We start from the raw sequence: 27,026 nt of genomic DNA, 5'->3' as shown, positions 1-27,026 counted from the left end.
TATGCAGTTCAGGGATGTATTGCTAAGACAGGCTCAAAAGCCAACCACATTAGCCAGGGCAGGAGGAAATAAAGATGTGTCTACTTTTGATTGGCAGAGGGTTGGGAATGTTGCATACTGGGATAGGAAAGCAAAGAGAGGCCTACCGTGAAGGTGGTGACTGTCACCGAGAGCCTCCTCTGCTGCTCAGGAACAGAGGGCCATGCTGACTCTGGTTTCTCTTCAAAGCGCACAAGTCTTTCGCCTTTTACTAAAGACTTCCGTGGAGAGGAACATCCATGAGTTGAATATATTTTTGGCAGGCTTTGCTGTATTGCTGAGCCTTTTGAAATTGTGAAAAGTCAAAGAGCTGTCCAACTTCAGAAACCATGTGTCCACAAAGGAGAGGTTGGGCGGAGGCGATAAGCAGCAGCCATTGTTATGCGTGCGTACGTACGAGGCACCACAACACGTGAGATTTGTGCCAAGAGCTCCGCACGGACATCCACCACTTGGGGGTTATCGCTTCTCGGCCTTTTGGCTAAGATCAAGTGTAGTATCTGTTCTTATCAGTTTAATATCTGATATGTCCTCTATAAGAGGACTACATATTAAGCCGATTTTTAGCACGAGGGGCTGAAATTTGGAGCTTGCTCCTTTCACTCCACGCATCGACCTAGCATTGCAGTGCCGCTGGGAACGGTGCACTCTGTTCTTACCTTGTAGAAAACCAAGCACTCAAACAATTGTCCTGTTTCAAAAGTCAATTCACAGCGGGTGAAGGAAATGAAGGTAATGGTCCGGCAGAGAGAGAGAGAGCCAGTGTGTAAGGGATACAACGTCATAAGCACAGTCTCCTTTTGCCTTGAGTCTTGATTGAAGAACAATCCAGAAACTCTGATCAGGGGTTCCCAATTCCTTACGGATTGATATGGCTGCAGTAGATGTCTACTACACGTCTGTGCCTGACCATCCACGGCTCTCAGTGGGATCCCAATGAGCTTGAACTGGATTCCAAATTGAGTTGGAAGCCTTTGTCAAGCATGAAAACTTGTTTTCACACAAGACCTTCTGGGAGACTTGGTGAGAAGCTTGGTGGCAGCCTTTAGGACCAAATGTATGCAGTTCAGGGATGTATTGCTAAGACAGGCTCAAAAGCCAACCACATTAGCCAGGGCAGGAGGAAATAAAGATGTGTCTACTTTTGATTGGCAGAGGGTTGGGAATGTTGCATACTGGGATAGGAAAGCAAAGAGAGGCCTACCGTGAAGGTGGTGACTGTCACCGAGAGCCTCCTCTGCTGCTCAGGAACAGAGGGCCATGCTGACTCTGGTTTCTCTTCAAAGCGCACAAGTCTTTCGCCTTTTACTAAAGACTTCCGTGGAGAGGAACATCCATGAGTTGAATATATTTTTGGCAGGCTTTGCTGTATTGCTGAGCCTTTTGAAATTGTGAAAAGTCAAAGAGCTGTCCAACTTCAGAAACCATGTGTCCACAAAGGAGAGGTTGGGCGGAGGCGATAAGCAGCAGCCATTGTTATGCGTGCGTACGTACGAGGCACCACAACACGTGAGATTTGTGCCAAGGGCTCCGCACGGACATCCACCACTTGGGGGTTATCGCTTCTCGGCCTTTTGGCTAAGATCAAGTGTAGTATCTGTTCTTATCAGTTTAATATCTGATATGTCCTCTATAAGAGGACTACATATTAAGCCGATTTTTAGCACGAGGGGCTGAAATTTGGAGCTTGCTCCTTTCACTCCACGCATCGACCTAGCATTGTACTCCTAAAATGTATCAATAAGTCAAATAATTTTAAAACGTCTTACTGTTGATATATAAAAATGTTATGAGAAAATGATGTGATCTGTAACAATAAATCTTTTCGAAAGAAAAAATCTGTTCTTATCAGTTTAATATCTGATATGTCCTCTATAAGAGGACTACATATTAAGCCGATTTTTAGCACAAGGGGCTGAAATTTGGAGCTTGCTCCTTTCACTCCACGCATCGACCTAGCATTGCAGTGCCGCTGGGAACGGTGCACTCTGTTCTTACCTTGTAGAAAACCAAGCACTCAAACAATTGTCCTGTTTCAAAAGTCAATTCACAGCGGGTGAAGGAAATGAAGGTAATGGTCCGGCAGAGAGAGAGAGAGCCAGTGTGTAAGGGATACAACGTCATAAGCACAGTCTCCTTTTGCCTTGAGTCTTGATTGAAGAACAATCCAGAAACTCTGATCAGGGGTTCCCAATTCCTTACGGATTGATATGGCTGCAGTAGATGTCTACTACACGTCTGTGCCTGACCATCCACGGCTCTCAGTGGGATCCCAATGAGCTTGAACTGGATTCCAAATTGAGTTGGAAGCCTTTGTCAAGCATGAAAACTTGTTTTCACACAAGACCTTCTGGGAGACTTGGTGAGAAGCTTGGTGGCAGCCTTTAGGACCAAATGTATGCAGTTCAGGGATGTATTGCTAAGACAGGCTCAAAAGCCAACCACATTAGCCAGGGCAGGAGGAAATAAAGATGTGTCTACTTTTGATTGGCAGAGGGTTGGGAATGTTGCATACTGGGATAGGAAAGCAAAGAGAGGCCTACCGTGAAGGTGGTGACTGTCACCGAGAGCCTCCTCTGCTGCTCAGGAACAGAGGGCCATGCTGACTCTGGTTTCTCTTCAAAGCGCACAAGTCTTTCGCCTTTTACTAAAGACTTCCGTGGAGAGGAACATCCATGAGTTGAATATATTTTTGGCAGGCTTTGCTGTATTGCTGAGCCTTTTGAAATTGTGAAAAGTCAAAGAGCTGTCCAACTTCAGAAACCATGTGTCCACAAAGGAGAGGTTGGGCGGAGGCGATAAGCAGCAGCCATTGTTATGCGTGCGTACGTACGAGGCACCACAACACGTGAGATTTGTGCCAAGAGCTCCGCACGGACATCCACCACTTGGGGGTTATCGCTTCTCGGCCTTTTGGCTAAGATCAAGTGTAGTATCTGTTCTTATCAGTTTAATATCTGATATGTCCTCTATAAGAGGACTACATATTAAGCTGATTTTTAGCACGAGGGGCTGAAATTTGGAGCTTGCTCCTTTCACTCCACGCATCGACCTAGCATTGCAGTGCCGCTGGGAACGGTGCACTCTGTTCTTACCTTGTAGAAAACCAAGCACTCAAACAATTGTCCTGTTTCAAAAGTCAATTCACAGCGGGTGAAGGAAATGAAGGTAATGGTCCGGCAGAGAGAGAGAGAGCCAGTGTGTAAGGGATACAACGTCATAAGCACAGTCTCCTTTTGCCTTGAGTCTCGATTGAAGAACAATCCAGAAACTCTGATCAGGGGTTCCCAATTCCTTACGGATTGATATGGCTGCAGTAGATGTCTACTACACGTCTGTGCCTGACCATCCACGGCTCTCAGTGGGATCCCAATGAGCTTGAACTGGATTCCAAATTGAGTTGGAAGCCTTTGTCAAGCATGAAAACTTGTTTTCACACAAGACCTTCTGGGAGACTTGGTGAGAAGCTTGGTGGCAGCCTTTAGGACCAAATGTATGCAGTTCAGGGATGTATTGCTAAGACAGGCTCAAAAGCCAACCACATTAGCCAGGGCAGGAGGAAATAAAGATGTGTCTACTTTTGATTGGCAGAGGGTTGGGAATGTTGCATACTGGGATAGGAAAGCAAAGAGAGGCCTACCGTGAAGGTGGTGACTGTCACCGAGAGCCTCCTCTGCTGCTCAGGAACAGAGGGCCATGCTGACTCTGGTTTCTCTTCAAAGCGCACAAGTCTTTCGCCTTTTACTAAAGACTTCCGTGGAGAGGAACATCCATGAGTTGAATATATTTTTGGCAGGCTTTGCTGTATTGCTGAGCCTTTTGAAATTGTGAAAAGTCAAAGAGCTGTCCAACTTCAGAAACCATGTGTCCACAAAGGAGAGGTTGGGCGGAGGCGATAAGCAGCAGCCATTGTTATGCGTGCGTACGTACGAGGCACCACAACACGTGAGATTTGTGCCAAGGGCTCCGCACGGACATCCACCACTTGGGGGTTATCGCTTCTCGGCCTTTTGGCTAAGATCAAGTGTAGTATCTGTTCTTATCAGTTTAATATCTGATATGTCCTCTATAAGAGGACTACATATTAAGCCGATTTTTAGCACGAGGGGCTGAAATTTGGAGCTTGCTCCTTTCACTCCACGCATCGACCTAGCATTGTACTCCTAAAATGTATCAATAAGTCAAATAATTTTAAAACGTCTTACTGTTGATATATAAAAATGTTATGAGAAAATGATGTGATCTGTAACAATAAATCTTTTCGAAAGAAAAAATCTGTTCTTATCAGTTTAATATCTGATATGTCCTCTATAAGAGGACTACATATTAAGCCGATTTTTAGCACAAGGGGCTGAAATTTGGAGCTTGCTCCTTTCACTCCACGCATCGACCTAGCATTGCAGTGCCGCTGGGAACGGTGCACTCTGTTCTTACCTTGTAGAAAACCAAGCACTCAAACAATTGTCCTGTTTCAAAAGTCAATTCACAGCGGGTGAAGGAAATGAAGGTAATGGTCCGGCAGAGAGAGAGAGAGCCAGTGTGTAAGGGATACAACGTCATAAGCACAGTCTCCTTTTGCCTTGAGTCTTGATTGAAGAACAATCCAGAAACTCTGATCAGGGGTTCCCAATTCCTTACGGATTGATATGGCTGCAGTAGATGTCTACTACACGTCTGTGCCTGACCATCCACGGCTCTCAGTGGGATCCCAATGAGCTTGAACTGGATTCCAAATTGAGTTGGAAGCCTTTGTCAAGCATGAAAACTTGTTTTCACACAAGACCTTCTGGGAGACTTGGTGAGAAGCTTGGTGGCAGCCTTTAGGACCAAATGTATGCAGTTCAGGGATGTATTGCTAAGACAGGCTCAAAAGCCAACCACATTAGCCAGGGCAGGAGGAAATAAAGATGTGTCTACTTTTGATTGGCAGAGGGTTGGGAATGTTGCATACTGGGATAGGAAAGCAAAGAGAGGCCTACCGTGAAGGTGGTGACTGTCACCGAGAGCCTCCTCTGCTGCTCAGGAACAGAGGGCCATGCTGACTCTGGTTTCTCTTCAAAGCGCACAAGTCTTTCGCCTTTTACTAAAGACTTCCGTGGAGAGGAACATCCATGAGTTGAATATATTTTTGGCAGGCTTTGCTGTATTGCTGAGCCTTTTGAAATTGTGAAAAGTCAAAGAGCTGTCCAACTTCAGAAACCATGTGTCCACAAAGGAGAGGTTGGGCGGAGGCGATAAGCAGCAGCCATTGTTATGCGTGCGTACGTGCGAGGCACCACAACACATGAGATTTGTGCCAAGAGCTCCGCACGGACATCCACCACTTGGGGGTTATCGCTTCTCGGCCTTTTGGCTAAGATCAAGTGTAGTATCTGTTCTTATCAGTTTAATATCTGATATGTCCTCTATAAGAGGACTACATATTAAGCCGATTTTTAGCACGAGGGGCTGAAATTTGGAGCTTGCTCCTTTCACTCCATGCATCGACCTAGCATTGCAGTGCCGCTGGGAACGGTGCACTCTGTTCTTACCTTGTAGAAAACCAAGCACTCAAACAATTGTCCTGTTTCAAAAGTCAATTCACAGCGGTGGAAGGAAATGAAGGTAATGGTCCGGCAGAGAGAGAGAGAGCCAGTGTGTAAGGGATACAACGTCATAAGCACAGTCTCCTTTTGCCTTGAGTCTTGATTGAAGAACAATCCAGAAACTCTGATCAGGGGTTCCCAATTCCTTACGGATTGATATGGCTGCAGTAGATGTCTACTACACGTCTGTGCCTGACCATCCACGGCTCTCAGTGGGATCCCAATGAGCTTGAACTGGATTCCAAATTGAGTTGGAAGCCTTTGTCAAGCATGAAAACTTGTTTTCACACAAGACCTTCTGGGAGACTTGGTGAGAAGCTTGGTGGCAGCCTTTAGGACCAAATGTATGCAGTTCAGGGATGTATTGCTAAGACAGGCTCAAAAGCCAACCACATTAGCCAGGGCAGGAGGAAATAAAGATGTGTCTACTTTTGATTGGCAGAGGGTTGGGAATGTTGCATACTGGGATAGGAAAGCAAAGAGAGGCCTACCGTGAAGGTGGTGACTGTCACCGAGAGCCTCCTCTGCTGCTCAGGAACAGAGGGCCATGCTGACTCTGGTTTCTCTTCAAAGCGCACAAGTCTTTCGCCTTTTACTAAAGACTTCCGTGGAGAGGAACATCCATGAGTTGAATATATTTTTGGCAGGCTTTGCTGTATTGCTGAGCCTTTTGAAATTGTGAAAAGTCAAAGAGCTGTCCAACTTCAGAAACCATGTGTCCACAAAGGAGAGGTTGGGCGGAGGCGATAAGCAGCAGCCATTGTTATGCGTGCGTACGTACGAGGCACCACAACACGTGAGATTTGTGCCAAGGGCTCCGCACGGACATCCACCACTTGGGGGTTATCGCTTCTCGGCCTTTTGGCTAAGATCAAGTGTAGTATCTGTTCTTATCAGTTTAATATCTGATATGTCCTCTATAAGAGGACTACATATTAAGCCGATTTTTAGCACGAGGGGCTGAAATTTGGAGCTTGCTCCTTTCACTCCACGCATCGACCTAGCATTGCAGTGCCGCTGGGAACGGTGCACTCTGTTCTTACCTTGTAGAAAACCAAGCACTCAAACAATTGTCCTGTTTCAAAAGTCAATTCGCAGCGGGTGAAGGAAATGAAGGTAATGGTCCGGCAGAGAGAGAGAGAGCCAGTGTGTAAGGGATACAACGTCATAAGCACAGTCTCCTTTTGCCTTGAGTCTTGATTGAAGAACAATCCAGAAACTCTGATCAGGGGTTCCCAATTCCTTACGGATTGATATGGCTGCAGTAGATGTCTACTACACGTCTGTGCCTGACCATCCACGGCTCTCAGTGGGATCCCAATGAGCTTGAACTGGATTCCAAATTGAGTTGGAAGCCTTTGTCAAGCATGAAAACTTGTTTTCACACAAGACCTTCTGGGAGACTTGGTGAGAAGCTTGGTGGCAGCCTTTAGGACCAAATGTATGCAGTTCAGGGATGTATTGCTAAGACAGGCTCAAAAGCCAACCACATTAGCCAGGGCAGGAGGAAATAAAGATGTGTCTACTTTTGATTGGCAGAGGGTTGGGAATGTTGCATACTGGGATAGGAAAGCAAAGAGAGGCCTACCGTGAAGGTGGTGACTGTCACCGAGAGCCTCCTCTGCTGCTCAGGAACAGAGGGCCATGCTGACTCTGGTTTCTCTTCAAAGCGCACAAGTCTTTCGCCTTTTACTAAAGACTTCCGTGGAGAGGAACATCCATGAGTTGAATATATTTTTGGCAGGCTTTGCTGTATTGCTGAGCCTTTTGAAATTGTGAAAAGTCAAAGAGCTGTCCAACTTCAGAAACCATGTGTCCACAAAGGAGAGGTTGGGCGGAGGCGATAAGCAGCAGCCATTGTTATGCGTGCGTACGTACGAGGCACCACAACACGTGAGATTTGTGCCAAGGGCTCCGCACGGACATCCACCACTTGGGGGTTATCGCTTCTCGGCCTTTTGGCTAAGATCAAGTGTAGTATCTGTTCTTATCAGTTTAATATCTGATATGTCCTCTATAAGAGGACTACATATTAAGCCGATTTTTAGCACGAGGGGCTGAAATTTGGAGCTTGCTCCTTTCACTCCACGCATCGACCTAGCATTGCAGTGCCGCTGGGAACGGTGCACTCTGTTCTTACCTTGTAGAAAACCAAGCACTCAAACAATTGTCCTGTTTCAAAAGTCAATTCGCAGCGGGTGAAGGAAATGAAGGTAATGGTCCGGCAGAGAGAGAGAGAGCCAGTGTGTAAGGGATACAACGTCATAAGCACAGTCTCCTTTTGCCTTGAGTCTTGATTGAAGAACAATCCAGAAACTCTGATCAGGGGTTCCCAATTCCTTACGGATTGATATGGCTGCAGTAGATGTCTACTACACGTCTGTGCCTGACCATCCACGGCTCTCAGTGGGATCCCAATGAGCTTGAACTGGATTCCAAATTGAGTTGGAAGCCTTTGTCAAGCATGAAAACTTGTTTTCACACAAGACCTTCTGGGAGACTTGGTGAGAAGCTTGGTGGCAGCCTTTAGGACCAAATGTATGCAGTTCAGGGATGTATTGCTAAGACAGGCTCAAAAGCCAACCACATTAGCCAGGGCAGGAGGAAATAAAGATGTGTCTACTTTTGATTGGCAGAGGGTTGGGAATGTTGCATACTGGGATAGGAAAGCAAAGAGAGGCCTACCGTGAAGGTGGTGACTGTCACCGAGAGCCTCCTCTGCTGCTCAGGAACAGAGGGCCATGCTGACTCTGGTTTCTCTTCAAAGCGCACAAGTCTTTCGCCTTTTACTAAAGACTTCCGTGGAGAGGAACATCCATGAGTTGAATATATTTTTGGCAGGCTTTGCTGTATTGCTGAGCCTTTTGAAATTGTGAAAAGTCAAAGAGCTGTCCAACTTCAGAAACCATGTGTCCACAAAGGAGAGGTTGGGCGGAGGCGATAAGCAGCAGCCATTGTTATGCGTGCGTACGTACGAGGCACCACAACACGTGAGATTTGTGCCAAGAGCTCCGCACGGACATCCACCACTTGGGGGTTATCGCTTCTCGGCCTTTTGGCTAAGATCAAGTGTAGTATCTGTTCTTATCAGTTTAATATCTGATATGTCCTCTATAAGAGGACTACATATTAAGCTGATTTTTAGCACGAGGGGCTGAAATTTGGAGCTTGCTCCTTTCACTCCACGCATCGACCTAGCATTGCAGTGCCGCTGGGAACGGTGCACTCTGTTCTTACCTTGTAGAAAACCAAGCACTCAAACAATTGTCCTGTTTCAAAAGTCAATTCACAGCGGGTGAAGGAAATGAAGGTAATGGTCCGGCAGAGAGAGAGAGAGCCAGTGTGTAAGGGATACAACGTCATAAGCACAGTCTCCTTTTGCCTTGAGTCTTGATTGAAGAACAATCCAGAAACTCTGATCAGGGGTTCCCAATTCCTTACGGATTGATATGGCTGCAGTAGATGTCTACTACACGTCTGTGCCTGACCATCCACGGCTCTCAGTGGGATCCCAATGAGCTTGAACTGGATTCCAAATTGAGTTGGAAGCCTTTGTCAAGCATGAAAACTTGTTTTCACACAAGACCTTCTGGGAGACTTGGTGAGAAGCTTGGTGGCAGCCTTTAGGACCAAATGTATGCAGTTCAGGGATGTATTGCTAAGACAGGCTCAAAAGCCAACCACATTAGCCAGGGCAGGAGGAAATAAAGATGTGTCTACTTTTGATTGGCAGAGGGTTGGGAATGTTGCATACTGGGATAGGAAAGCAAAGAGAGGCCTACCGTGAAGGTGGTGACTGTCACCGAAAGCCTCCTCTGCTGCTCAGGAACAGAGGGCCATGCTGACTCTGGTTTCTCTTCAAAGCGCACAAGTCTTTCGCCTTTTACTAAAGACTTCCGTGGAGAGGAACATCCATGAGTTGAATATATTTTTGGCAGGCTTTGCTGTATTGCTGAGCCTTTTGAAATTGTGAAAAGTCAAAGAGCTGTCCAACTTCAGAAACCATGTGTCCACAAAGGAGAGGTTGGGCGGAGGCGATAAGCAGCAGCCATTGTTATGCGTGCGTACGTGCGAGGCACCACAACACGTGAGATTTGTGCCAAGAGCTCCGCACGGACATCCACCACTTGGGGGTTATCGCTTCTCGGCCTTTTGGCTAAGATCAAGTGTAGTATCTGTTCTTATCAGTTTAATATCTGATATGTCCTCTATAAGAGGACTACATATTAAGCCGATTTTTAGCACGAGGGGCTGAAATTTGGAGCTTGCTCCTTTCACTCCACGCATCGACCTAGCATTGCAGTGCCGCTGGGAACGGTGCACTCTGTTCTTACCTTGTAGAAAACCAAGCACTCAAACAATTGTCCTGTTTCAAAAGTCAATTCACAGCGGGTGAAGGAAATGAAGGTAATGGTCCGGCAGAGAGAGAGAGAGCCAGTGTGTAAGGGATACAACGTCATAAGCACAGTCTCCTTTTGCCTTGAGTCTTGATTGAAGAACAATCCAGAAACTCTGATCAGGGGTTCCCAATTCCTTACGGATTGATATGGCTGCAGTAGATGTCTACTACACGTCTGTGCCTGACCATCCACGGCTCTCAGTGGGATCCCAATGAGCTTGAACTGGATTCCAAATTGAGTTGGAAGCCTTTGTCAAGCATGAAAACTTGTTTTCACACAAGACCTTCTGGGAGACTTGGTGAGAAGCTTGGTGGCAGCCTTTAGGACCAAATGTATGCAGTTCAGGGATGTATTGCTAAGACAGGCTCAAAAGCCAACCACATTAGCCAGGGCAGGAGGAAATAAAGATGTGTCTACTTTTGATTGGCAGAGGGTTGGGAATGTTGCATACTGGGATAGGAAAGCAAAGAGAGGCCTACCGTGAAGGTGGTGACTGTCACCGAGAGCCTCCTCTGCTGCTCAGGAACAGAGGGCCATGCTGACTCTGGTTTCTCTTCAAAGCGCACAAGTCTTTCGCCTTTTACTAAAGACTTCCGTGGAGAGGAACATCCATGAGTTGAATATATTTTTGGCAGGCTTTGCTGTATTGCTGAGCCTTTTGAAATTGTGAAAAGTCAAAGAGCTGTCCAACTTCAGAAACCATGTGTCCACAAAGGAGAGGTTGGGCGGAGGCGATAAGCAGCAGCCATTGTTATGCGTGCGTACGTACGAGGCACCACAACACGTGAGATTTGTGCCAAGAGCTCCGCACGGACATCCACCACTTGGGGGTTATCGCTTCTCGGCCTTTTGGCTAAGATCAAGTGTAGTATCTGTTCTTATCAGTTTAATATCTGATATGTCCTCTATAAGAGGACTACATATTAAGCTGATTTTTAGCACGAGGGGCTGAAATTTGGAGCTTGCTCCTTTCACTCCACGCATCGACCTAGCATTGCAGTGCCGCTGGGAACGGTGCACTCTGTTCTTACCTTGTAGAAAACCAAGCACTCAAACAATTGTCCTGTTTCAAAAGTCAATTCACAGCGGGTGAAGGAAATGAAGGTAATGGTCCGGCAGAGAGAGAGAGAGCCAGTGTGTAAGGGATACAACGTCATAAGCACAGTCTCCTTTTGCCTTGAGTCTTGATTGAAGAACAATCCAGAAACTCTGATCAGGGGTTCCCAATTCCTTACGGATTGATATGGCTGCAGTAGATGTCTACTACACGTCTGTGCCTGACCATCCACGGCTCTCAGTGGGATCCCAATGAGCTTGAACTGGATTCCAAATTGAGTTGGAAGCCTTTGTCAAGCATGAAAACTTGTTTTCACACAAGACCTTCTGGGAGACTTGGTGAGAAGCTTGGTGGCAGCCTTTAGGACCAAATGTATGCAGTTCAGGGATGTATTGCTAAGACAGGCTCAAAAGCCAACCACATTAGCCAGGGCAGGAGGAAATAAAGATGTGTCTACTTTTCATTGGCAGAGGGTTGGGAATGTTGCATACTGGGATAGGAAAGCAAAGAGAGGCCTACCGTGAAGGTGGTGACTGTCACCGAGAGCCTCCTCTGCTGCTCAGGAACAGAGGGCCATGCTGACTCTGGTTTCTCTTCAAAGCGCACAAGTCTTTCGCCTTTTACTAAAGACTTCCGTGGAGAGGAACATCCATGAGTTGAATATATTTTTGGCAGGCTTTGCTGTATTGCTGAGCCTTTTGAAATTGTGAAAAGTCAAAGAGCTGTCCAACTTCAGAAACCATGTGTCCACAAAGGAGAGGTTGGGCGGAGGCGATAAGCAGCAGCCATTGTTATGCGTGCGTACGTGCGAGGCACCACAACACGTGAGATTTGTGCCAAGAGCTCCGCACGGACATCCACCACTTGGGGGTTATCGCTTCTCGGCCTTTTGGCTAAGATCAAGTGTAGTATCTGTTCTTATCAGTTTAATATCTGATATGTCCTCTATAAGAGGACTACATATTAAGCCGATTTTTAGCACGAGGGGCTGAAATTTGGAGCTTGCTCCTTTCACTCCACGCATCGACCTAGCATTGCAGTGCCGCTGGGAACGGTGCACTCTGTTCTTACCTTGTAGAAAACCAAGCACTCAAACAATTGTCCAGTTTCAAAAGTCAATTCACAGCGGGTGAAGGAAATGAAGGTAATGGTCCGGCAGAGAGAGAGAGAGCCAGTGTGTAAGGGATACAACGTCATAAGCACAGTCTCCTTTTGCCTTGAGTCTTGATTGAAGAACAATCCAGAAACTCTGATCAGGGGTTCCCAATTCCTTACGGATTGATATGGCTGCAGTAGATGTCTACTACACGTCTGTGCCTGACCATCCACGGCTCTCAGTGGGATCCCAATGAGCTTGAACTGGATTCCAAATTGAGTTGGAAGCCTTTGTCAAGCATGAAAACTTGTTTTCACACAAGACCTTCTGGGAGACTTGGTGAGAAGCTTGGTGGCAGCCTTTAGGACCAAATGTATGCAGTTCAGGGATGTATTGCTAAGACAGGCTCAAAAGCCAACCACATTAGCCAGGGCAGGAGGAAATAAAGATGTGTCTACTTTTGATTGGCAGAGGGTTGGGAATGTTGCATACTGGGATAGGAAAGCAAAGAGAGGCCTACCGTGAAGGTGGTGACTGTCACCGAGAGCCTCCTCTGCTGCTCAGGAACAGAGGGCCATGCTGACTCTGGTTTCTCTTCAAAGCGCACAAGTCTTTCGCCTTTTACTAAAGACTTCCGTGGAGAGGAACATCCATGAGTTGAATATATTTTTGGCAGGCTTTGCTGTATTGCTGAGCCTTTTGAAATTGTGAAAAGTCAAAGAGCTGTCCAACTTCAGAAACCATGTGTCCACAAAGGAGAGGTTGGGCGGAGGCGATAAGCAGCAGCCATTGTTATGCGTGCGTACGTACGAGGCACCACAACACGTGAGATTTGTGCCAAGAGCTCCGCACGGACATCCACCACTTGGGGGTTATCGCTTCTCGGCCTTTTGGCTAAGATCAAGTGTAGTATCTGTTCTTATCAGTTTAATATCTGATATGTCCTCTATAAGAGGACTACATATTAAGCCGATTTTTAGCACGAGGGGCTGAAATTTGGAGCTTGCTCCTTTCACTCCACGCATCGACCTAGCATTGCAGTGCCGCTGGGAACGGTGCACTCTGTTCTTACCTTGTAGAAAACCAAGCACTCAAACAATTGTCCTGTTTCAAAAGTCAATTCACAGCGGGTGAAGGAAATGAAGGTAATGGTCCGGCAGAGAGAGAGAGAGCCAGTGTGTAAGGGATACAACGTCATAAGCACAGTCTCCTTTTGCCTTGAGTCTTGATTGAAGAACAATCCAGAAACTCTGATCAGGGGTTCCCAATTCCTTACGGATTGATATGGCTGCAGTAGATGTCTACTACACGTCTGTGCCTGACCATCCACGGCTCTCAGTGGGATCCCAATGAGCTTGAACTGGATTCCAAATTGAGTTGGAAGCCTTTGTCAAGCATGAAAACTTGTTTTCACACAAGACCTTCTGGGAGACTTGGTGAGAAGCTTGGTGGCAGCCTTTAGGACCAAATGTATGCAGTTCAGGGATGTATTGCTAAGACAGGCTCAAAAGCCAACCACATTAGCCAGGGCAGGAGGAAATAAAGATGTGTCTACTTTTGATTGGCAGAGGGTTGGGAATGTTGCATACTGGGATAGGAAAGCAAAGAGAGGCCTACCGTGAAGGTGGTGACTGTCACCGAGAGCCTCCTCTGCTGCTCAGGAACAGAGGGCCATGCTGACTCTGGTTTCTCTTCAAAGCGCACAAGTCTTTCGCCTTTTACTAAAGACTTCCGTGGAGAGGAACATCCATGAGTTGAATATATTTTTGGCAGGCTTTGCTGTATTGCTGAGCCTTTTGAAATTGTGAAAAGTCAAAGAGCTGTCCAACTTCAGAAACCATGTGTCCACAAAGGAGAGGTTGGGCGGAGGCGATAAGCAGCAGCCATTGTTATGCGTGCGTACGTACGAGGCACCACAACATGTGAGATTTGTGCCAAGAGCTCCGCACGGACATCCACCACTTGGGGGTTATCGCTTCTCGGCCTTTTGGCTAAGATCAAGTGTAGTATCTGTTCTTATCAGTTTAATATCTGATATGTCCTCTATAAGAGGACTACATATTAAGCCGATTTTTAGCACGAGGGGCTGAAATTTGGAGCTTGCTCCTTTCACTCCACGCATCGACCTAGCATTGCAGTGCCGCTGGGAACGGTGCACTCTGTTCTTACCTTGTAGAAAACCAAGCACTCAAACAATTGTCCTGTTTCAAAAGTCAATTCACAGCGGGTGAAGGAAATGAAGGTAATGGTCCGGCAGAGAGAGAGAGAGCCAGTGTGTAAGGGATACAACGTCATAAGCACAGTCTCCTTTTGCCTTGAGTCTTGATTGAAGAACAATCCAGAAACTCTGATCAGGGGTTCCCAATTCCTTACGGATTGATATGGCTGCAGTAGATGTCTACTACACGTCTGTGCCTGACCATCCACGGCTCTCAGTGGGATCCCAATGAGCTTGAACTGGATTCCAAATTGAGTTGGAAGCCTTTGTCAAGCATGAAAACTTGTTTTCACACAAGACCTTCTGGGAGACTTGGTGAGAAGCTTGGTGGCAGCCTTTAGGACCAAATGTATGCAGTTCAGGGATGTATTGCTAAGACAGGCTCAAAAGCCAACCACATTAGCCAGGGCAGGAGGAAATAAAGATGTGTCTACTTTTGATTGGCAGAGGGTTGGGAATGTTGCATACTGGGATAGGAAAGCAAAGAGAGGCCTACCGTGAAGGTGGTGACTGTCACCGAGAGCCTCCTCTGCTGCTCAGGAACAGAGGGCCATGCTGACTCTGGTTTCTCTTCAAAGCGCACAAGTCTTTCGCCTTTTACTAAAGACTTCCGTGGAGAGGAACATCCATGAGTTGAATATATTTTTGGCAGGCTTTGCTGTATTGCTGAGCCTTTTGAAATTGTGAAAAGTCAAAGAGCTGTCCAACTTCAGAAACCATGTGTCCACAAAGGAGAGGTTGGGCGGAGGCGATAAGCAGCAGCCATTGTTATGCGTGCGTACGTACGAGGCACCACAACACGTGAGATTTGTGCCAAGGGCTCCGCACGGACATCCACCACTTGGGGGTTATCGCTTCTCGGCCTTTTGGCTAAGATCAAGTGTAGTATCTGTTCTTATCAGTTTAATATCTGATATGTCCTCTATAAGAGGACTACATATTAAGCCGATTTTTAGCACGAGGGGCTGAAATTTGGAGCTTGCTCCTTTCACTCCACGCATCGACCTAGCATTGTACTCCTAAAATGTATCAATAAGTCAAATAATTTTAAAACGTCTTACTGTTGATATATAAAAATGTTATGAGAAAATGATGTGATCTGTAACAATAAATCTTTTCGAAAGAAAAAATCTGTTCTTATCAGTTTAATATCTGATATGTCCTCTATAAGAGGACTACATATTAAGCCGATTTTTAGCACAAGGGGCTGAAATTTGGAGCTTGCTCCTTTCACTCCACGCATCGACCTAGCATTGCAGTGCCGCTGGGAACGGTGCACTCTGTTCTTACCTTGTAGAAAACCAAGCACTCAAACAATTGTCCTGTTTCAAAAGTCAATTCACAGCGGGTGAAGGAAATGAAGGTAATGGTCCGGCAGAGAGAGAGAGAGCCAGTGTGTAAGGGATACAACGTCATAAGCACAGTCTCCTTTTGCCTTGAGTCTTGATTGAAGAACAATCCAGAAACTCTGATCAGGGGTTCCCAATTCCTTACGGATTGATATGGCTGCAGTAGATGTCTACTACACGTCTGTGCCTGACCATCCACGGCTCTCAGTGGGATCCCAATGAGCTTGAACTGGATTCCAAATTGAGTTGGAAGCCTTTGTCAAGCATGAAAACTTGTTTTCACACAAGACCTTCTGGGAGACTTGGTGAGAAGCTTGGTGGCAGCCTTTAGGACCAAATGTATGCAGTTCAGGGATGTATTGCTAAGACAGGCTCAAAAGCCAACCACATTAGCCAGGGCAGGAGGAAATAAAGATGTGTCTACTTTTGATTGGCAGAGGGTTGGGAATGTTGCATACTGGGATAGGAAAGCAAAGAGAGGCCTACCGTGAAGGTGGTGACTGTCACCGAGAGCCTCCTCTGCTGCTCAGGAACAGAGGGCCATGCTGACTCTGGTTTCTCTTCAAAGCGCACAAGTCTTTCGCCTTTTACTAAAGACTTCCGTGGAGAGGAACATCCATGAGTTGAATATATTTTTGGCAGGCTTTGCTGTATTGCTGAGCCTTTTGAAATTGTGAAAAGTCAAAGAGCTGTCCAACTTCAGAAACCATGTGTCCACAAAGGAGAGGTTGGGCGGAGGCGATAAGCAGCAGCCATTGTTATGCGTGCGTACGTACGAGGCACCACAACACGTGAGATTTGTGCCAAGAGCTCCGCACGGACATCCACCACTTGGGGGTTATCGCTTCTCGGCCTTTTGGCTAAGATCAAGTGTAGTATCTGTTCTTATCAGTTTAATATCTGATATGTCCTCTATAAGAGGACTACATATTAAGCTGATTTTTAGCACGAGGGGCTGAAATTTGGAGCTTGCTCCTTTCACTCCACGCATCGACCTAGCATTGCAGTGCCGCTGGGAACGGTGCACTCTGTTCTTACCTTGTAGAAAACCAAGCACTCAAACAATTGTCCTGTTTCAAAAGTCAATTCACAGCGGGTGAAGGAAATGAAGGTAATGGTCCGGCAGAGAGAGAGAGAGCCAGTGTGTAAGGGATACAACGTCATAAGCACAGTCTCCTTTTGCCTTGAGTCTTGATTGAAGAACAATCCAGAAACTCTGATCAGGGGTTCCCAATTCCTTACGGATTGATATGGCTGCAGTAGATGTCTACTACACGTCTGTGCCTGACCATCCACGGCTCTCAGTGGGATCCCAATGAGCTTGAACTGGATTCCAAATTGAGTTGGAAGCCTTTGTCAAGCATGAAAACTTGTTTTCACACAAGACCTTCTGGGAGACTTGGTGAGAAGCTTGGTGGCAGCCTTTAGGACCAAATGTATGCAGTTCAGGGATGTATTGCTAAGACAGGCTCAAAAGCCAACCACATTAGCCAGGGCAGGAGGAAATAAAGATGTGTCTACTTTTGATTGGCAGAGGGTTGGGAATGTTGCATACTGGGATAGGAAAGCAAAGAGAGGCCTACCGTGAAGGTGGTGACTGTCACCGAGAGCCTCCTCTGCTGCTCAGGAACAGAGGGCCATGCTGACTCTGGTTTCTCTTCAAAGCGCACAAGTCTTTCGCCTTTTACTAAAGACTTCCGTGGAGAGGAACATCCATGAGTTGAATATATTTTTGGCAGGCTTTGCTGTATTGCTGAGCCTTTTGAAATTGTGAAAAGTCAAAGAGCTGTCCAACTTCAGAAACCATGTGTCCACAAAGGAGAGGTTGGGCGGAGGCGATAAGCAGCAGCCATTGTTATGCGTGCGTACGTACGAGGCACCACAACACGTGAGATTTGTGCCAAGAGCTCCGCACGGACATCCACCACTTGGGGGTTATCGCTTCTCGGCCTTTTGGCTAAGATCAAGTGTAGTATCTGTTCTTATCAGTTTAATATCTGATATGTCCTCTATAAGAGGACTACATATTAAGCTGATTTTTAGCACGAGGGGCTGAAATTTGGAGCTTGCTCCTTTCACTCCACGCATCGACCTAGCATTGCAGTGCCGCTGGGAACGGTGCACTCTGTTCTTACCTTGTAGAAAACCAAGCACTCAAACAATTGTCCTGTTTCAAAAGTCAATTCACAGCGGGTGAAGGAAATGAAGGTAATGGTCCGGCAGAGAGAGAGAGAGCCAGTGTGTAAGGGATACAACGTCATAAGCACAGTCTCCTTTTGCCTTGAGTCTTGATTGAAGAACAATCCAGAAACTCTGATCAGGGGTTCCCAATTCCTTACGGATTGATATGGCTGCAGTAGATGTCTACTACACGTCTGTGCCTGACCATCCACGGCTCTCAGTGGGATCCCAATGAGCTTGAACTGGATTCCAAATTGAGTTGGAAGCCTTTGTCAAGCATGAAAACTTGTTTTCACACAAGACCTTCTGGGAGACTTGGTGAGAAGCTTGGTGGCAGCCTTTAGGACCAAATGTATGCAGTTCAGGGATGTATTGCTAAGACAGGCTCAAAAGCCAACCACATTAGCCAGGGCAGGAGGAAATAAAGATGTGTCTACTTTTGATTGGCAGAGGGTTGGGAATGTTGCATACTGGGATAGGAAAGCAAAGAGAGGCCTACCGTGAAGGTGGTGACTGTCACCGAGAGCCTCCTCTGCTGCTCAGGAACAGAGGGCCATGCTGACTCTGGTTTCTCTTCAAAGCGCACAAGTCTTTCGCCTTTTACTAAAGACTTCCGTGGAGAGGAACATCCATGAGTTGAATATATTTTTGGCAGGCTTTGCTGTATTGCTGAGCCTTTTGAAATTGTGAAAAGTCAAAGAGCTGTCCAACTTCAGAAACCATGTGTCCACAAAGGAGAGGTTGGGCGGAGGCGATAAGCAGCAGCCATTGTTATGCGTGCGTACGTGCGAGGCACCACAACACGTGAGATTTGTGCCAAGAGCTCCGCACGGACATCCACCACTTGGGGGTTATCGCTTCTCGGCCTTTTGGCTAAGATCAAGTGTAGTATCTGTTCTTATCAGTTTAATATCTGATATGTCCTCTATAAGAGGACTACATATTAAGCCGATTTTTAGCACGAGGGGCTGAAATTTGGAGCTTGCTCCTTTCACTCCACGCATCGACCTAGCATTGCAGTGCCGCTGGGAACGGTGCACTCTGTTCTTACCTTGTAGAAAACCAAGCACTCAAACAATTGTCCTGTTTCAAAAGTCAATTCACAGCGGGTGAAGGAAATGAAGGTAATGGTCCGGCAGAGAGAGAGAGAGCCAGTGTGTAAGGGATACAACGTCATAAGCACAGTCTCCTTTTGCCTTGAGTCTTGATTGAAGAACAATCCAGAAACTCTGATCAGGGGTTCCCAATTCCTTACGGATTGATATGGCTGCAGTAGATGTCTACTACACGTCTGTGCCTGACCATCCACGGCTCTCAGTGGGATCCCAATGAGCTTGAACTGGATTCCAAATTGAGTTGGAAGCCTTTGTCAAGCATGAAAACTTGTTTTCACACAAGACCTTCTGGGAGACTTGGTGAGAAGCTTGGTGGCAGCCTTTAGGACCAAATGTATGCAGTTCAGGGATGTATTGCTAAGACAGGCTCAAAAGCCAACCACATTAGCCAGGGCAGGAGGAAATAAAGATGTGTCTACTTTTCATTGGCAGAGGGTTGGGAATGTTGCATACTGGGATAGGAAAGCAAAGAGAGGCCTACCGTGAAGGTGGTGACTGTCACCGAGAGCCTCCTCTGCTGCTCAGGAACAGAGGGCCATGCTGACTCTGGTTTCTCTTCAAAGCGCACAAGTCTTTCGCCTTTTACTAAAGACTTCCGTGGAGAGGAACATCCATGAGTTGAATATATTTTTGGCAGGCTTTGCTGTATTGCTGAGCCTTTTGAAATTGTGAAAAGTCAAAGAGCTGTCCAACTTCAGAAACCATGTGTCCACAAAGGAGAGGTTGGGCGGAGGCGATAAGCAGCAGCCATTGTTATGCGTGCGTACGTACGAGGCACCACAACACGTGAGATTTGTGCCAAGAGCTCCGCACGGACATCCACCACTTGGGGGTTATCGCTTCTCGGCCTTTTGGCTAAGATCAAGTGTAGTATCTGTTCTTATCAGTTTAATATCTGATATGTCCTCTATAAGAGGACTACATATTAAGCTGATTTTTAGCACGAGGGGCTGAAATTTGGAGCTTGCTCCTTTCACTCCACGCATCGACCTAGCATTGCAGTGCCGCTGGGAACGGTGCACTCTGTTCTTACCTTGTAGAAAACCAAGCACTCAAACAATTGTCCTGTTTCAAAAGTCAATTCACAGCGGGTGAAGGAAATGAAGGTAATGGTCCGGCAGAGAGAGAGAGAGCCAGTGTGTAAGGGATACAACGTCATAAGCACAGTCTCCTTTTGCCTTGAGTCTTGATTGAAGAACAATCCAGAAACTCTGATCAGGGGTTCCCAATTCCTTACGGATTGATATGGCTGCAGTAGATGTCTACTACACGTCTGTGCCTGACCATCCACGGCTCTCAGTGGGATCCCAATGAGCTTGAACTGGATTCCAAATTGAGTTGGAAGCCTTTGTCAAGCATGAAAACTTGTTTTCACACAAGACCTTCTGGGAGACTTGGTGAGAAGCTTGGTGGCAGCCTTTAGGACCAAATGTATGCAGTTCAGGGATGTATTGCTAAGACAGGCTCAAAAGCCAACCACATTAGCCAGGGCAGGAGGAAATAAAGATGTGTCTACTTTTGATTGGCAGAGGGTTGGGAATGTTGCATACTGGGATAGGAAAGCAAAGAGAGGCCTACCGTGAAGGTGGTGACTGTCACCGAGAGCCTCCTCTGCTGCTCAGGAACAGAGGGCCATGCTGACTCTGGTTTCTCTTCAAAGCGCACAAGTCTTTCGCCTTTTACTAAAGACTTCCGTGGAGAGGAACATCCATGAGTTGAATATATTTTTGGCAGGCTTTGCTGTATTGCTGAGCCTTTTGAAATTGTGAAAAGTCAAAGAGCTGTCCAACTTCAGAAACCATGTGTCCACAAAGGAGAGGTTGGGCGGAGGCGATAAGCAGCAGCCATTGTTATGCGTGCGTACGTACGAGGCACCACAACACGTGAGATTTGTGCCAAGAGCTCCGCACGGACATCCACCACTTGGGGGTTATCGCTTCTCGGCCTTTTGGCTAAGATCAAGTGTAGTATCTGTTCTTATCAGTTTAATATCTGATATGTCCTCTATAAGAGGACTACATATTAAGCTGATTTTTAGCACGAGGGGCTGAAATTTGGAGCTTGCTCCTTTCACTCCACGCATCGACCTAGCATTGCAGTGCCGCTGGGAACGGTGCACTCTGTTCTTACCTTGTAGAAAACCAAGCACTCAAACAATTGTCCTGTTTCAAAAGTCAATTCACAGCGGGTGAAGGAAATGAAGGTAATGGTCCGGCAGAGAGAGAGAGAGCCAGTGTGTAAGGGATACAACGTCATAAGCACAGTCTCCTTTTGCCTTGAGTCTTGATTGAAGAACAATCCAGAAACTCTGATCAGGGGTTCCCAATTCCTTACGGATTGATATGGCTGCAGTAGATGTCTACTACACGTCTGTGCCTGACCATCCACGGCTCTCAGTGGGATCCCAATGAGCTTGAACTGGATTCCAAATTGAGTTGGAAGCCTTTGTCAAGCATGAAAACTTGTTTTCACACAAGACCTTCTGGGAGACTTGGTGAGAAGCTTGGTGGCAGCCTTTAGGACCAAATGTATGCAGTTCAGGGATGTATTGCTAAGACAGGCTCAAAAGCCAACCACATTAGCCAGGGCAGGAGGAAATAAAGATGTGTCTACTTTTGATTGGCAGAGGGTTGGGAATGTTGCATACTGGGATAGGAAAGCAAAGAGAGGCCTACCGTGAAGGTGGTGACTGTCACCGAGAGCCTCCTCTGCTGCTCAGGAACAGAGGGCCATGCTGACTCTGGTTTCTCTTCAAAGCGCACAAGTCTTTCGCCTTTTACTAAAGACTTCCGTGGAGAGGAACATCCATGAGTTGAATATATTTTTGGCAGGCTTTGCTGTATTGCTGAGCCTTTTGAAATTGTGAAAAGTCAAAGAGCTGTCCAACTTCAGAAACCATGTGTCCACAAAGGAGAGGTTGGGCGGAGGCGATAAGCAGCAGCCATTGTTATGCGTGCGTACGTACGAGGCACCACAACACGTGAGATTTGTGCCAAGAGCTCCGCACGGACATCCACCACTTGGGGGTTATCGCTTCTCGGCCTTTTGGCTAAGATCAAGTGTAGTATCTGTTCTTATCAGTTTAATATCTGATATGTCCTCTATAAGAGGACTACATATTAAGCCGATTTTTAGTACGAGGGGCTGAAATTTGGAGCTTGCTCCTTTCACTCCACGCATCGACCTAGCATTGCAGTGCCGCTGGGAACGGTGCACTCTGTTCTTACCTTGTAGAAAACCAAGCACTCAAACAATTGTCCTGTTTCAAAAGTCAATTCACAGCGGGTGAAGGAAATGAAGGTAATGGTCCGGCAGAGAGAGAGAGAGCCAGTGTGTAAGGGATACAACGTCATAAGCACAGTCTCCTTTTGCCTTGAGTCTTGATTGAAGAACAATCCAGAAACTCTGATCAGGGGTTCCCAATTCCTTACGGATTGATATGGCTGCAGTAGATGTCTACTACACGTCTGTGCCTGACCATCCACGGCTCTCAGTGGGATCCCAATGAGCTTGAACTGGATTCCAAATTGAGTTGGAAGCCTTTGTCAAGCATGAAAACTTGTTTTCACACAAGACCTTCTGGGAGACTTGGTGAGAAGCTTGGTGGCAGCCTTTAGGACCAAATGTATGCAGTTCAGGGATGTATTGCTAAGACAGGCTCAAAAGCCAACCACATTAGCCAGGGCAGGAGGAAATAAAGATGTGTCTACTTTTGATTGGCAGAGGGTTGGGAATGTTGCATACTGGGATAGGAAAGCAAAGAGAGGCCTACCGTGAAGGTGGTGACTGTCACCGAGAGCCTCCTCTGCTGCTCAGGAACAGAGGGCCATGCTGACTCTGGTTTCTCTTCAAAGCGCACAAGTCTTTCGCCTTTTACTAAAGACTTCCGTGGAGAGGAACATCCATGAGTTGAATATATTTTTGGCAGGCTTTGCTGTATTGCTGAGCCTTTTGAAATTGTGAAAAGTCAAAGAGCTGTCCAACTTCAGAAACCATGTGTCCACAAAGGAGAGGTTGGGCGGAGGCGATAAGCAGCAGCCATTGTTATGCGTGCGTACGTGCGAGGCACCACAACACGTGAGATTTGTGCCAAGAGCTCCGCACGGACATCCACCACTTGGGGGTTATCGCTTCTCGGCCTTTTGGCTAAGATCAAGTGTAGTATCTGTTCTTATCAGTTTAATATCTGATATGTCCTCTATAAGAGGACTACATATTAAGCCGATTTTTAGCACGAGGGGCTGAAATTTGGAGCTTGCTCCTTTCACTCCACGCATCGACCTAGCATTGCAGTGCCGCTGGGAACGGTGCACTCTGTTCTTACCTTGTAGAAAACCAAGCACTCAAACAATTGTCCTGTTTCAAAAGTCAATTCACAGCGGGTGAAGGAAATGAAGGTAATGGTCCGGCAGAGAGAGAGAGAGCCAGTGTGTAAGGGATACAACGTCATAAGCACAGTCTCCTTTTGCCTTGAGTCTTGATTGAAGAACAATCCAGAAACTCTGATCAGGGGTTCCCAATTCCTTACGGATTGATATGGCTGCAGTAGATGTCTACTACACGTCTGTGCCTGACCATCCACGGCTCTCAGTGGGATCCCAATGAGCTTGAACTGGATTCCAAATTGAGTTGGAAGCCTTTGTCAAGCATGAAAACTTGTTTTCACACAAGACCTTCTGGGAGACTTGGTGAGAAGCTTGGTGGCAGCCTTTAGGACCAAATGTATGCAGTTCAGGGATGTATTGCTAAGACAGGCTCAAAAGCCAACCACATTAGCCAGGGCAGGAGGAAATAAAGATGTGTCTACTTTTGATTGGCAGAGGGTTGGGAATGTTGCATACTGGGATAGGAAAGCAAAGAGAGGCCTATCGTGAAGGTGGTGACTGTCACCGAGAGCCTCCTCTGCTGCTCAGGAACAGAGGGCCATGCTGACTCTGGTTTCTCTTCAAAGCGCACAAGTCTTTCGCCTTTTACTAAAGACTTCCGTGGAGAGGAACATCCATGAGTTGAATATATTTTTGGCAGGCTTTGCTGTATTGCTGAGCCTTTTGAAATTGTGAAAAGTCAAAGAGCTGTCCAACTTCAGAAACCATGTGTCCACAAAGGAGAGGTTGGGCGGAGGCGATAAGCAGCAGCCATTGTTATGCGTGCGTACGTACGAGGCACCACAACACGTGAGATTTGTGCCAAGGGCTCCGCACGGACATCCACCACTTGGGGGTTATCGCTTCTCGGCCTTTTGGCTAAGATCAAGTGTAGTATCTGTTCTTATCAGTTTAATATCTGATATGTCCTCTATAAGAGGACTACATATTAAGCCGATTTTTAGCACGAGGGGCTGAAATTTGGAGCTTGCTCCTTTCACTCCACGCATCGACCTAGCATTGTACTCCTAAAATGTATCAATAAGTCAAATAATTTTAAAACGTCTTACTGTTGATATATAAAAATGTTATGAGAAAATGATGTGATCTGTAACAATAAATCTTTTCGAAAGAAAAAATCTGTTCTTATCAGTTTAATATCTGATATGTCCTCTATAAGAGGACTACATATTAAGCCGATTTTTAGCACAAGGGGCTGAAATTTGGAGCTTGCTCCTTTCACTCCACGCATCGACCTAGCATTGCAGTGCCGCTGGGAACGGTGCACTCTGTTCTTACCTTGTAGAAAACCAAGCACTCAAACAATTGTCCTGTTTCAAAAGTCAATTCACAGCGGGTGAAGGAAATGAAGGTAATGGTCCGGCAGAGAGAGAGAGAGCCAGTGTGTAAGGGATACAACGTCATAAGCACAGTCTCCTTTTGCCTTGAGTCTTGATTGAAGAACAATCCAGAAACTCTGATCAGGGGTTCCCAATTCCTTACGGATTGATATGGCTGCAGTAGATGTCTACTACACGTCTGTGCCTGACCATCCACGGCTCTCAGTGGGATCCCAATGAGCTTGAACTGGATTCCAAATTGAGTTGGAAGCCTTTGTCAAGCATGAAAACTTGTTTTCACACAAGACCTTCTGGGAGACTTGGTGAGAAGCTTGGTGGCAGCCTTTAGGACCAAATGTATGCAGTTCAGGGATGTATTGCTAAGACAGGCTCAAAAGCCAACCACATTAGCCAGGGCAGGAGGAAATAAAGATGTGTCTACTTTTGATTGGCAGAGGGTTGGGAATGTTGCATACTGGGATAGGAAAGCAAAGAGAGGCCTACCGTGAAGGTGGTGACTGTCACCGAGAGCCTCCTCTGCTGCTCAGGAACAGAGGGCCATGCTGACTCTGGTTTCTCTTCAAAGCGCACAAGTCTTTCGCCTTTTACTAAAGACTTCCGTGGAGAGGAACATCCATGAGTTGAATATATTTTTGGCAGGCTTTGCTGTATTGCTGAGCCTTTTGAAATTGTGAAAAGTCAAAGAGCTGTCCAACTTCAGAAACCATGTGTCCACAAAGGAGAGGTTGGGCGGAGGCGATAAGCAGCAGCCATTGTTATGCGTGCGTACGTACGAGGCACCACAACACGTGAGATTTGTGCCAAGAGCTCCGCACGGACATCCACCACTTGGGGGTTATCGCTTCTCGGCCTTTTGGCTAAGATCAAGTGTAGTATCTGTTCTTATCAGTTTAATATCTGATATGTCCTCTATAAGAGGACTACATATTAAGCTGATTTTTAGCACGAGGGGCTGAAATTTGGAGCTTGCTCCTTTCACTCCACGCATCGACCTAGCATTGCAGTGCCGCTGGGAACGGTGCACTCTGTTCTTACCTTGTAGAAAACCAAGCACTCAAACAATTGTCCTGTTTCAAAAGTCAATTCACAGCGGGTGAAGGAAATGAAGGTAATGGTCCGGCAGAGAGAGAGAGAGCCAGTGTGTAAGGGATACAACGTCATAAGCACAGTCTCCTTTTGCCTTGAGTCTTGATTGAAGAACAATCCAGAAACTCTGATCAGGGGTTCCCAATTCCTTACGGATTGATATGGCTGCAGTAGATGTCTACTACACGTCTGTGCCTGACCATCCACGGCTCTCAGTGGGATCCCAATGAGCTTGAACTGGATTCCAAATTGAGTTGGAAGCCTTTGTCAAGCATGAAAACTTGTTTTCACACAAGACCTTCTGGGAGACTTGGTGAGAAGCTTGGTGGCAGCCTTTAGGACCAAATGTATGCAGTTCAGGGATGTATTGCTAAGACAGGCTCAAAAGCCAACCACATTAGCCAGGGCAGGAGGAAATAAAGATGTGTCTACTTTTCATTGGCAGAGGGTTGGGAATGTTGCATACTGGGATAGGAAAGCAAAGAGAGGCCTACCGTGAAGGTGGTGACTGTCACCGAGAGCCTCCTCTGCTGCTCAGGAACAGAGGGCCATGCTGACTCTGGTTTCTCTTCAAAGCGCACAAGTCTTTCGCCTTTTACTAAAGACTTCCGTGGAGAGGAACATCCATGAGTTGAATATATTTTTGGCAGGCTTTGCTGTATTGCTGAGCCTTTTGAAATTGTGAAAAGTCAAAGAGCTGTCCAACTTCAGAAACCATGTGTCCACAAAGGAGAGGTTGGGCGGAGGCGATAAGCAGCAGCCATTGTTATGCGTGCGTACGTACGAGGCACCACAACACGTGAGATTTGTGCCAAGAGCTCCGCACGGACATCCACCACTTGGGGGTTATCGCTTCTCGGCCTTTTGGCTAAGATCAAGTGTAGTATCTGTTCTTATCAGTTTAATATCTGATATGTCCTCTATAAGAGGACTACATATTAAGCCGATTTTTAGCACGAGGGGCTGAAATTTGGAGCTTGCTCCTTTCACTCCACGCATCGACCTAGCATTGCAGTGCCGCTGGGAACGGTGCACTCTGTTCTTACCTTGTAGAAAACCAAGCACTCAAACAATTGTCCTGTTTCAAAAGTCAATTCACAGCGGGTGAAGGAAATGAAGGTAATGGTCCGGCAGAGAGAGAGAGAGCCAGTGTGTAAGGGATACAACGTCATAAG

General features: G+C 46.6%; 48 non-coding genes and 4 pseudogenes across 48 annotated transcripts; all 52 read left to right on the top strand.

Annotated features, from left to right (window-relative positions):
- The first annotated feature begins 206 nt into the window (after positions 1-206).
- Positions 207-319, top strand: LOC138412753 (U5 spliceosomal RNA). The gene has a single exon (XR_011245088.1). It is a non-coding gene; the product is annotated as a U5 spliceosomal RNA (small nuclear RNA).
- Positions 320-500: 181 nt separating this feature from the next.
- LOC138413254 (U2 spliceosomal RNA) lies at positions 501-692 on the top strand. Its single transcript, XR_011245591.1, has one exon. It is a non-coding gene; the product is annotated as a U2 spliceosomal RNA (small nuclear RNA).
- Positions 693-1,303: 611 nt separating this feature from the next.
- On the top strand, positions 1,304-1,416 carry LOC138412751 (U5 spliceosomal RNA). Its single transcript, XR_011245086.1, has one exon. It is a non-coding gene; the product is annotated as a U5 spliceosomal RNA (small nuclear RNA).
- Positions 1,417-1,597: 181 nt separating this feature from the next.
- On the top strand, positions 1,598-1,782 carry LOC138412567 (U2 spliceosomal RNA). The gene has a single exon (XR_011244917.1). It is a non-coding gene; the product is annotated as a U2 spliceosomal RNA (small nuclear RNA).
- Positions 1,783-1,856: 74 nt separating this feature from the next.
- On the top strand, positions 1,857-2,031 carry LOC138412581 (U2 spliceosomal RNA; annotated as a pseudogene).
- Positions 2,032-2,642: 611 nt separating this feature from the next.
- LOC138412750 (U5 spliceosomal RNA) lies at positions 2,643-2,755 on the top strand. The gene has a single exon (XR_011245085.1). It is a non-coding gene; the product is annotated as a U5 spliceosomal RNA (small nuclear RNA).
- A 181-nt stretch (positions 2,756-2,936) lies between these two features.
- On the top strand, positions 2,937-3,128 carry LOC138413176 (U2 spliceosomal RNA). The gene has a single exon (XR_011245512.1). It is a non-coding gene; the product is annotated as a U2 spliceosomal RNA (small nuclear RNA).
- Positions 3,129-3,739: 611 nt separating this feature from the next.
- On the top strand, positions 3,740-3,852 carry LOC138412749 (U5 spliceosomal RNA). The gene has a single exon (XR_011245084.1). It is a non-coding gene; the product is annotated as a U5 spliceosomal RNA (small nuclear RNA).
- Positions 3,853-4,033: 181 nt separating this feature from the next.
- On the top strand, positions 4,034-4,218 carry LOC138412566 (U2 spliceosomal RNA). Its single transcript, XR_011244916.1, has one exon. It is a non-coding gene; the product is annotated as a U2 spliceosomal RNA (small nuclear RNA).
- A 74-nt stretch (positions 4,219-4,292) lies between these two features.
- On the top strand, positions 4,293-4,467 carry LOC138412580 (U2 spliceosomal RNA; annotated as a pseudogene).
- A 611-nt stretch (positions 4,468-5,078) lies between these two features.
- Positions 5,079-5,191, top strand: LOC138412748 (U5 spliceosomal RNA). The gene has a single exon (XR_011245083.1). It is a non-coding gene; the product is annotated as a U5 spliceosomal RNA (small nuclear RNA).
- A 181-nt stretch (positions 5,192-5,372) lies between these two features.
- LOC138412511 (U2 spliceosomal RNA) lies at positions 5,373-5,564 on the top strand. The gene has a single exon (XR_011244861.1). It is a non-coding gene; the product is annotated as a U2 spliceosomal RNA (small nuclear RNA).
- Positions 5,565-6,175: 611 nt separating this feature from the next.
- LOC138412747 (U5 spliceosomal RNA) lies at positions 6,176-6,288 on the top strand. The gene has a single exon (XR_011245082.1). It is a non-coding gene; the product is annotated as a U5 spliceosomal RNA (small nuclear RNA).
- A 181-nt stretch (positions 6,289-6,469) lies between these two features.
- LOC138413253 (U2 spliceosomal RNA) lies at positions 6,470-6,661 on the top strand. Its single transcript, XR_011245590.1, has one exon. It is a non-coding gene; the product is annotated as a U2 spliceosomal RNA (small nuclear RNA).
- A 611-nt stretch (positions 6,662-7,272) lies between these two features.
- On the top strand, positions 7,273-7,385 carry LOC138412746 (U5 spliceosomal RNA). The gene has a single exon (XR_011245081.1). It is a non-coding gene; the product is annotated as a U5 spliceosomal RNA (small nuclear RNA).
- A 181-nt stretch (positions 7,386-7,566) lies between these two features.
- LOC138413252 (U2 spliceosomal RNA) lies at positions 7,567-7,758 on the top strand. The gene has a single exon (XR_011245588.1). It is a non-coding gene; the product is annotated as a U2 spliceosomal RNA (small nuclear RNA).
- A 611-nt stretch (positions 7,759-8,369) lies between these two features.
- On the top strand, positions 8,370-8,482 carry LOC138412745 (U5 spliceosomal RNA). Its single transcript, XR_011245080.1, has one exon. It is a non-coding gene; the product is annotated as a U5 spliceosomal RNA (small nuclear RNA).
- A 181-nt stretch (positions 8,483-8,663) lies between these two features.
- Positions 8,664-8,855, top strand: LOC138413175 (U2 spliceosomal RNA). The gene has a single exon (XR_011245511.1). It is a non-coding gene; the product is annotated as a U2 spliceosomal RNA (small nuclear RNA).
- Positions 8,856-9,466: 611 nt separating this feature from the next.
- Positions 9,467-9,579, top strand: LOC138412744 (U5 spliceosomal RNA). The gene has a single exon (XR_011245079.1). It is a non-coding gene; the product is annotated as a U5 spliceosomal RNA (small nuclear RNA).
- A 181-nt stretch (positions 9,580-9,760) lies between these two features.
- Positions 9,761-9,952, top strand: LOC138413251 (U2 spliceosomal RNA). The gene has a single exon (XR_011245587.1). It is a non-coding gene; the product is annotated as a U2 spliceosomal RNA (small nuclear RNA).
- Positions 9,953-10,563: 611 nt separating this feature from the next.
- On the top strand, positions 10,564-10,676 carry LOC138412743 (U5 spliceosomal RNA). Its single transcript, XR_011245078.1, has one exon. It is a non-coding gene; the product is annotated as a U5 spliceosomal RNA (small nuclear RNA).
- A 181-nt stretch (positions 10,677-10,857) lies between these two features.
- LOC138413174 (U2 spliceosomal RNA) lies at positions 10,858-11,049 on the top strand. Its single transcript, XR_011245510.1, has one exon. It is a non-coding gene; the product is annotated as a U2 spliceosomal RNA (small nuclear RNA).
- A 611-nt stretch (positions 11,050-11,660) lies between these two features.
- LOC138412742 (U5 spliceosomal RNA) lies at positions 11,661-11,773 on the top strand. The gene has a single exon (XR_011245077.1). It is a non-coding gene; the product is annotated as a U5 spliceosomal RNA (small nuclear RNA).
- Positions 11,774-11,954: 181 nt separating this feature from the next.
- LOC138413250 (U2 spliceosomal RNA) lies at positions 11,955-12,146 on the top strand. Its single transcript, XR_011245586.1, has one exon. It is a non-coding gene; the product is annotated as a U2 spliceosomal RNA (small nuclear RNA).
- A 611-nt stretch (positions 12,147-12,757) lies between these two features.
- LOC138412740 (U5 spliceosomal RNA) lies at positions 12,758-12,870 on the top strand. Its single transcript, XR_011245075.1, has one exon. It is a non-coding gene; the product is annotated as a U5 spliceosomal RNA (small nuclear RNA).
- A 181-nt stretch (positions 12,871-13,051) lies between these two features.
- LOC138413248 (U2 spliceosomal RNA) lies at positions 13,052-13,243 on the top strand. Its single transcript, XR_011245584.1, has one exon. It is a non-coding gene; the product is annotated as a U2 spliceosomal RNA (small nuclear RNA).
- A 611-nt stretch (positions 13,244-13,854) lies between these two features.
- LOC138412739 (U5 spliceosomal RNA) lies at positions 13,855-13,967 on the top strand. Its single transcript, XR_011245074.1, has one exon. It is a non-coding gene; the product is annotated as a U5 spliceosomal RNA (small nuclear RNA).
- A 181-nt stretch (positions 13,968-14,148) lies between these two features.
- On the top strand, positions 14,149-14,340 carry LOC138413247 (U2 spliceosomal RNA). Its single transcript, XR_011245583.1, has one exon. It is a non-coding gene; the product is annotated as a U2 spliceosomal RNA (small nuclear RNA).
- A 611-nt stretch (positions 14,341-14,951) lies between these two features.
- LOC138412738 (U5 spliceosomal RNA) lies at positions 14,952-15,064 on the top strand. The gene has a single exon (XR_011245073.1). It is a non-coding gene; the product is annotated as a U5 spliceosomal RNA (small nuclear RNA).
- A 181-nt stretch (positions 15,065-15,245) lies between these two features.
- Positions 15,246-15,430, top strand: LOC138412565 (U2 spliceosomal RNA). The gene has a single exon (XR_011244915.1). It is a non-coding gene; the product is annotated as a U2 spliceosomal RNA (small nuclear RNA).
- A 74-nt stretch (positions 15,431-15,504) lies between these two features.
- On the top strand, positions 15,505-15,679 carry LOC138412579 (U2 spliceosomal RNA; annotated as a pseudogene).
- A 611-nt stretch (positions 15,680-16,290) lies between these two features.
- On the top strand, positions 16,291-16,403 carry LOC138412737 (U5 spliceosomal RNA). Its single transcript, XR_011245072.1, has one exon. It is a non-coding gene; the product is annotated as a U5 spliceosomal RNA (small nuclear RNA).
- Positions 16,404-16,584: 181 nt separating this feature from the next.
- On the top strand, positions 16,585-16,776 carry LOC138413173 (U2 spliceosomal RNA). Its single transcript, XR_011245509.1, has one exon. It is a non-coding gene; the product is annotated as a U2 spliceosomal RNA (small nuclear RNA).
- A 611-nt stretch (positions 16,777-17,387) lies between these two features.
- On the top strand, positions 17,388-17,500 carry LOC138412736 (U5 spliceosomal RNA). Its single transcript, XR_011245071.1, has one exon. It is a non-coding gene; the product is annotated as a U5 spliceosomal RNA (small nuclear RNA).
- A 181-nt stretch (positions 17,501-17,681) lies between these two features.
- On the top strand, positions 17,682-17,873 carry LOC138413172 (U2 spliceosomal RNA). The gene has a single exon (XR_011245508.1). It is a non-coding gene; the product is annotated as a U2 spliceosomal RNA (small nuclear RNA).
- A 611-nt stretch (positions 17,874-18,484) lies between these two features.
- On the top strand, positions 18,485-18,597 carry LOC138412735 (U5 spliceosomal RNA). The gene has a single exon (XR_011245070.1). It is a non-coding gene; the product is annotated as a U5 spliceosomal RNA (small nuclear RNA).
- A 181-nt stretch (positions 18,598-18,778) lies between these two features.
- Positions 18,779-18,970, top strand: LOC138413246 (U2 spliceosomal RNA). The gene has a single exon (XR_011245582.1). It is a non-coding gene; the product is annotated as a U2 spliceosomal RNA (small nuclear RNA).
- Positions 18,971-19,581: 611 nt separating this feature from the next.
- Positions 19,582-19,694, top strand: LOC138412734 (U5 spliceosomal RNA). The gene has a single exon (XR_011245069.1). It is a non-coding gene; the product is annotated as a U5 spliceosomal RNA (small nuclear RNA).
- A 181-nt stretch (positions 19,695-19,875) lies between these two features.
- Positions 19,876-20,067, top strand: LOC138413170 (U2 spliceosomal RNA). Its single transcript, XR_011245506.1, has one exon. It is a non-coding gene; the product is annotated as a U2 spliceosomal RNA (small nuclear RNA).
- Positions 20,068-20,678: 611 nt separating this feature from the next.
- Positions 20,679-20,791, top strand: LOC138412733 (U5 spliceosomal RNA). Its single transcript, XR_011245068.1, has one exon. It is a non-coding gene; the product is annotated as a U5 spliceosomal RNA (small nuclear RNA).
- A 181-nt stretch (positions 20,792-20,972) lies between these two features.
- On the top strand, positions 20,973-21,164 carry LOC138413169 (U2 spliceosomal RNA). The gene has a single exon (XR_011245505.1). It is a non-coding gene; the product is annotated as a U2 spliceosomal RNA (small nuclear RNA).
- Positions 21,165-21,775: 611 nt separating this feature from the next.
- Positions 21,776-21,888, top strand: LOC138412732 (U5 spliceosomal RNA). Its single transcript, XR_011245067.1, has one exon. It is a non-coding gene; the product is annotated as a U5 spliceosomal RNA (small nuclear RNA).
- A 181-nt stretch (positions 21,889-22,069) lies between these two features.
- On the top strand, positions 22,070-22,261 carry LOC138413182 (U2 spliceosomal RNA). Its single transcript, XR_011245518.1, has one exon. It is a non-coding gene; the product is annotated as a U2 spliceosomal RNA (small nuclear RNA).
- A 611-nt stretch (positions 22,262-22,872) lies between these two features.
- Positions 22,873-22,985, top strand: LOC138412731 (U5 spliceosomal RNA). Its single transcript, XR_011245066.1, has one exon. It is a non-coding gene; the product is annotated as a U5 spliceosomal RNA (small nuclear RNA).
- Positions 22,986-23,166: 181 nt separating this feature from the next.
- LOC138413245 (U2 spliceosomal RNA) lies at positions 23,167-23,358 on the top strand. Its single transcript, XR_011245581.1, has one exon. It is a non-coding gene; the product is annotated as a U2 spliceosomal RNA (small nuclear RNA).
- Positions 23,359-23,969: 611 nt separating this feature from the next.
- Positions 23,970-24,082, top strand: LOC138412729 (U5 spliceosomal RNA). Its single transcript, XR_011245064.1, has one exon. It is a non-coding gene; the product is annotated as a U5 spliceosomal RNA (small nuclear RNA).
- A 181-nt stretch (positions 24,083-24,263) lies between these two features.
- LOC138412563 (U2 spliceosomal RNA) lies at positions 24,264-24,448 on the top strand. The gene has a single exon (XR_011244913.1). It is a non-coding gene; the product is annotated as a U2 spliceosomal RNA (small nuclear RNA).
- A 74-nt stretch (positions 24,449-24,522) lies between these two features.
- On the top strand, positions 24,523-24,697 carry LOC138412578 (U2 spliceosomal RNA; annotated as a pseudogene).
- Positions 24,698-25,308: 611 nt separating this feature from the next.
- Positions 25,309-25,421, top strand: LOC138412728 (U5 spliceosomal RNA). The gene has a single exon (XR_011245063.1). It is a non-coding gene; the product is annotated as a U5 spliceosomal RNA (small nuclear RNA).
- Positions 25,422-25,602: 181 nt separating this feature from the next.
- Positions 25,603-25,794, top strand: LOC138413168 (U2 spliceosomal RNA). Its single transcript, XR_011245504.1, has one exon. It is a non-coding gene; the product is annotated as a U2 spliceosomal RNA (small nuclear RNA).
- Positions 25,795-26,405: 611 nt separating this feature from the next.
- LOC138412727 (U5 spliceosomal RNA) lies at positions 26,406-26,518 on the top strand. The gene has a single exon (XR_011245062.1). It is a non-coding gene; the product is annotated as a U5 spliceosomal RNA (small nuclear RNA).
- A 181-nt stretch (positions 26,519-26,699) lies between these two features.
- On the top strand, positions 26,700-26,891 carry LOC138413244 (U2 spliceosomal RNA). Its single transcript, XR_011245580.1, has one exon. It is a non-coding gene; the product is annotated as a U2 spliceosomal RNA (small nuclear RNA).
- Positions 26,892-27,026: the final 135 nt, after the last annotated feature.

This window comes from Paralichthys olivaceus, chromosome 12 (genome assembly GCF_024713975.1).
Source record: "Paralichthys olivaceus isolate ysfri-2021 chromosome 12, ASM2471397v2, whole genome shotgun sequence".
Lineage (NCBI taxonomy): Eukaryota > Metazoa > Chordata > Actinopteri > Pleuronectiformes > Paralichthyidae > Paralichthys > Paralichthys olivaceus.
The sequence above is the reverse complement of the archived record's forward strand: the minus strand, read 5'-3'. Positions and strand labels throughout refer to the sequence as shown.